Consider the following 6,000-nt stretch of genomic DNA (forward strand, 5'->3'; position numbering starts at 1 on the left):
GTGGTGGCAGATGACAGAACAAAGTTACAGTGGGGGAGGTTTAGGTTGGATATCAGGAAACACTGTTTCACTAGGAGGGTGGTGAAGCACTGAATGAGTTCCCTAGGGAGGTGGTGGAATCTCCATCCTTAAAGGTCTTTAAGGCCTGGCTTGACAAAGCCCTGGCTGGGATGATTTAGCGGGTGTTGGTCCTGCTTTGAGCAGGGGGTTGGACTAGATGACCTCCTGAGGTCTCTTCCAACCCTGATATTCTATGATTCTAGAAAGCCCTAAATAAACTTGGGACCTGCCTGTTTTCCCGAGCGACCCCTCATGCCATTCTACCACAGCCGTGCTCGAAGGAGCTGCAGGTCCCCTTGGTAAAAAAGGGCGGGAACAGCCAGCTCGGCACATCCTTTGAGAAACTAGCTGCTCTACTGAAATAGCGCCACTCTTTAGGGCACACCTACAAGACTCATCACCTCAGAGCACCCCATCACGGCAAGGCCTAGCATGGTGCCGCTCTGCCACCAAAGTGGGTCCCTACAGCCTGCTGTTCTCCACTCCAGCCAGTCCTCAACTGCTGGGCTTCCTCCTTTTAAACCCCAGACCCTGCACAGGTATTGCGCTGCAGCAGGACTAAATGAACAGAGCTGACCGGCTCCAGTCCTCTTGGCCCTTAAAGTAGCAGGCCGCCCTGTTACAGCACGCTACAAAGTTCTGGGGACTGTTCAGAGTCTGGGTGGTTTTTTCTTTGCTGTTTACATGAGTGGCAGGTTCATTTACTCTAGTTGTGTTGTGAAGGGGCCTGTTACCCTGCTGGGTGGTTACTGCTGTATTACATGACTGTTAGGGCCCCTAGAACTGGAGAAGGCTCTCTTTATTGGCCTTTAAATCAAAACAAATCCCCACATTCTTAAAATAAAATGATGGCCCAAAGAGATAAGAACTGAGCTACACAGCCTTCTCAATGAGCCCCAGCCATGACACAGTCACCTTATCTAGCGCCCCATTGCCATAATATCTGAGCTCCCCCAAATCATTAGCATATTTATTCTCATGACACCCCTGTAATGCAAGGCAGGGCTAGTGTCCCCTTTTTACAGATGGGAAACTGAGGCACAGAGAGAGTAAGTGACTTACACAAATCACACAGGAGTCTGTGGCAGAGCAGGGAATTGAACCCAGATTTCCCCTGAATCCTACCCTTGTGCTTTAACCAACAGATCATCCTTTCTCTTTGGCCTTGCAACATATGTGACACAGAAGAGGTGCCATATGGTATGGGTGGGATTTTGACACATGTCCAACCCTCTAGGCATCTTTGAAAAAAAAAATTTAAAAGCCACCACTCTGTGCAGACATCCCGCTTAAACACTGGGTCCAAAAACTGGGGCTCACACCTATCTCCAGTCAAGCCAGTTATTGTAGGGGAACTGGATGGCCTAGGCTATTAGTAATTGGGGTTCTGGTGCCTTTGACCTAATTGGTAGCCAGCCCAGGTCAGCAGTCAAGGAAAGGTCAGCTCTGTGAAGGGAGCTCCCAGGGGAGGGGTGTCTGCATTGCAAAGCTATTGACTCCAAATACCTAACCCCCATGACTGTGGAAACTGAACTTTCCTATCCAGAGTGGGATGAGGCAGTATTGTTGTGTACTTTGTGCATAAACAGATCTTTAGGCCTTTGGATGTAATGTAATGCAAATCAGTGTAACGCAAATCATGAGCAATAACTTTGCTAAGTGATTTAATATGCCGTGCGGTTGGTGCCAGGGAGGAAGTCATACGTTGCTTTCTGTCCAAATCAACTAATTTTTCGCTCCCAATTCATTCCTTATGTATCTCCATTTAAGTCAATGGAAGGAAGATGGCTTGATCTGCGCATACGGAATACTTTTCAAAATTAGATTCTGATCCGGGGTCTGGGACTGAACGGGATTTTGCTTGTTTTCCTTTGTTCTAAACGGAAATAAAAGGAACTGAGGGTGGGGAAGAGAACAGTATTAAATGTATGTTGAGGGAGAGAAACCTTCCCAAGCAATGTTAAAAGGCCTCCTGGTATTTCTTTTTGGTCAGAGGATTTAGTTCTGATTGAGATGTGGCTTCAGATCAACTTGTTGAGCCTGGGTTCCTGTTTTTTTTTTTTTTTTGGCCAAGAGACTAAAACAAACAGACGTAGATTGAATTAATGGGCCTAATTCGTAACATGTGGAGTGAAATGCTGCTCCCGAGTGTAGCCAAGCTGTGCAGGATGACTTGGGGCTCTTAGTAAGTCATGCCTAGCATCAGATACATAAAATATAGGCGGTCACGTGGGGTCGGCAAAGCCAAACAAAAATGGCAGCATGCACCAGAGGATGATACCAAGAACAAGAAACACGTTGGTCTGTGATGTGGTAAACTCATTTCCCACTCAGATGATTGAAGACAGCTGATTCGCTCGATGCCCCTTAGTTTATTCTGCTGTAATCACTGTTTACTGCATGATTCCTGCCAGCTGACCACTGAATTAGCTTGCTGGCTCCATCACTGGATTGTTATACTGTCTATTTTTTTTTAAATTGTAACCACTTTTGCAGACAAAGCAACTGAAATTAAGTCTCCAGCTCTTCAGAAGGTAAAGAGTGAGGAGCAAATCGGTGACAATTCTTTCCGCTTAGTAAGGGTGATGTGCCTTTAAGGGAGGTGGAACTCTCTTGCTCCACCCAGTGGGAGGAGATAAGTCCTGGGCACCCCAGCTGGTGCAGAAGAGGCAGTTGCATGATATCTGTTGAGTGGGCGAGTCATCGGAGGGCACTGGGTACATGCAGCCTCAAACTTTGAGCAGGTTTGAGGAAGCTCATGGCACAGTTGGGGCCTGCCTGCGTGAAGCGAGGCTGAAAATCCTGTACAGGATGGACTGGCGGGGAGGCTGGTGGACAGACCTTTCGGGGGGTCCACAAAGATTCAATGGATCAGCATCAAATTTAGTCCCAATCCACTTACAATGCAGAGTGGATGGGATGCCCAATAAACCTACCGACAACATCTACAACAGAATCCCTGCCTGACACCTGCTTCTGTTGTTTTAGACCAGGGGTCGGCAACCTTTCAGAAATGGTGTGCCGAGTCTTCATTTATTCACTCTAATTTAAGGTTTCGCGTGCCAGTCATACATTTTAACATTTTTAGAAGGTCTCTTTCTATAAGTTTAGTTCTATATTATAGACTATTGTTGTATGTAAAGTAAATAAGGTTTTTAAAACGTTTAAGAAGCTTCATTTAAAATTAAATTAAAATGCAGAGCACCCCTGGACCGGTGGCCAGGACCTGGGCAGTGTGAGTGCCACTGAAAATCAGCTTGCGTGCCGCCTTTGGCACGCCTGCCATACGTTGCCTACCCCTGTTTTAGGCTACTATTAGTCCTTTTGAGCCAAAGAGTGAGTGTTTGTTCAACGCCAGATTGGAATGGCACAGCCAGGGGTGGCTCCAGGCACCAGTGCTCCAAGCATGTGCCTGGGTCGGCAAGCCGCGGGGGGCGGCCTGCCGGTCCCTGTGAGGGAGGCAGTCAGGCAGCCTTTGGTGGCATGCCTGCGGGAGGTTCGCTGGTCCCGCGGATTCAGCGGCAATTCAGCGGTGGGTACGTCGAAGCGGCGGGACCGGCAGACCTCCAGCAGGCATGCCGCCGAATCTATGGGACCGGGAACCTCCTGCAGGCATGCCGCCGAATCCATGGGACCGGGGACCTCCTGCAGGCATGCCGCTGAAGGCAGCCTGCCTGTCGTGCTTGGGGCAGCAAAAAAGCTAGAGCCGTCCCTGGGCACAGCAATTAGCAGACAGGACCTGCCTAGCTCGGACATAACACTTGCATCCATAGCTCTTAAAGTGTTTTACAAAAGCAGTAGGCTTCATAAGCCCCCATTTTAAAAACTGAAGCATGGAAAAGTGATGGGACTGCCCAAGGTCACCCAGCAGGTCAGAGGAAGAACCAAGTACCAATCCAGCATACTACGCACTGAGCCACGCTACCTCCCATAGGCCAAAAGCGTGGAGGATGGACGATGATCAACAGGAAAATGCCTTTTACTCACAGGTGGCGAAATCCTGAAGTCCTTCCTCAGTCAAGACTCCCACTGATGTCCGAGGGAGCTTTGCAATGGCAGAGTTGATTGGATGATTTAGTTGGGAATTGGTCCTGCTTTGAGCAGGGGGTTGGCCTAGATGACCTCCTGAGGTCCCTTCCAACCCTGATATTCTAGGATTCTATGAGTTGTGGCCATGGTGATTAGTTCTCAGCTTGAGCGTGTCAGAGCAGAGAACAGCGAGGCACTGGGAGGAAGAGAGAATTGCCCCCATCCCAAGAGAAGGCACGAATTAAGTGTCTCTTTCCTCTAATGTTGTCACATGGAAATGCCCCAGTGTGTCCCAACAGCGTTCAGATATTGACAAGTTACCTTGCACCCAATTTGTTTTTCAATAGAGCTGACCTCAAACTGCAAAACCAAGATCTGAAACAGAATTTCAAACTCCCAAAGCCCACAGTAGGTCAGATTTGGGAACCTGTCTCAAGTCCCTCTCCAATTTTTGTGTGTGACTGGGACACTTGAACAGTTTCCTTTGGCTGACTGCAGGCTTTGCTAACCTTCATAGCCTTCTTGCCACAATGTGTGCTCTCCAGAGGCATCTCTGCCCAAGATTTGAGTCTAGCCAAGAGAGGTTCTCCATGCAGGAAAGTCTTTTTTTCACCCCAAGCCAGCTTTGACGGACACTGATAATGGCCCCGGACATGCGCCTGCAGGAAGTCTGGACCAGTGCCAGATAAGCATCAGATCTAGATGAAGAAAGGAAGGACTTAATGGCATGTTTTACATTACTAGGAGGCGGGTAGGGAATAGCTTTAAAAGCCTCTACGTGCTGCTGATCTGCAAAAGTGAGAGAGTCGGGGAGATACTGATCAGGTATGGGGTGATGCCCACTGGCCTTCCTAAAGAATCAGACTCCCTAGCCAAGAAGCTGATGTTAGAGCTGCCCAGTTATGCAACATGAAGATGGTCAGATCTGTCCAGCAATTCTAACCTGGAGAGTGGCCCTAAGCAGATTTGTGGCAAATAGGCTTTCAGCTCCTTGCTGATAGTGTCGACTGTACCAGAGCTGTATGCTGGAAAGCGCTGGAGCTCCATGCTGAGGTCTCCATCCCAGACTTTGCCTTTATGAAAAAGGCTTAATCCTCAAAGAAGTGGCATCAGAAGGGGGAAGATTATACTCCTCTTCTGAGATCCATGTCAGCATCTCTAATGAAGGGTGGAAAATGAGTTGAGTAAATCAGGCAGCTGTTAAAGATTATAACCTTTAACTAAGTAAATCCTTTGGAAATTGCAGCCACGGGGTGATCAGGGAGCACTTTCCATCCGAGTACCACAAGAGACACTGCTTTTGGATTTGACGTAATTCACATCAGGTGCAGCCAGGACACCAGCCGAGCCTGATGAAATCGTGGAGGGTAATTTAATTTAGCAGGATTATTTTTACATCTTTTTCTTGTAAATGAATTTAGCGCTGGTGAAAGGTGCCAGCTCAGCTTCCCTGGAAACTGAAGGTCTCTCTGGTGAAGTGTTTTGGAGTCTTCTACATGATAAGAATATCATTATAACAATAACAGCTAGTGATCATATGGGCAACTCTCTCTTGCTGTTGCAGATAACAGGACTAGCTGCCCATCTACCAGGGCACCTGACAAGTTGGCTTTCTATGCCATGCCAAAAAGAGAGGGCACAGGGAGCTCTTGAGCATTTGCCCCTCAAACCCAGTAGCCCCAGGGCAGGGATCTCTCAGGGCAGTGGCTGAAACTTAATCTACAGCACGGAAAAACCCCTGAAATGAGTTTGCTTCGGGACAAATAAATGAGCAACAATAGGAAGCAATTAACCCATACTCAGAAGTCTCCTGTAGGCCGAGGTGTCTGAAATGGGTGCACGCATGCGCTCTCGCTCTCTCTGGCTATGATTAATGCTTCACTATGTCTTGCAGAGCTACCAGTAGTACCA

This window comes from Chrysemys picta, chromosome 16 (genome assembly GCF_011386835.1).
Source record: "Chrysemys picta bellii isolate R12L10 chromosome 16, ASM1138683v2, whole genome shotgun sequence".
Classification (NCBI taxonomy): Eukaryota; Metazoa; Chordata; order Testudines; family Emydidae; genus Chrysemys; species Chrysemys picta.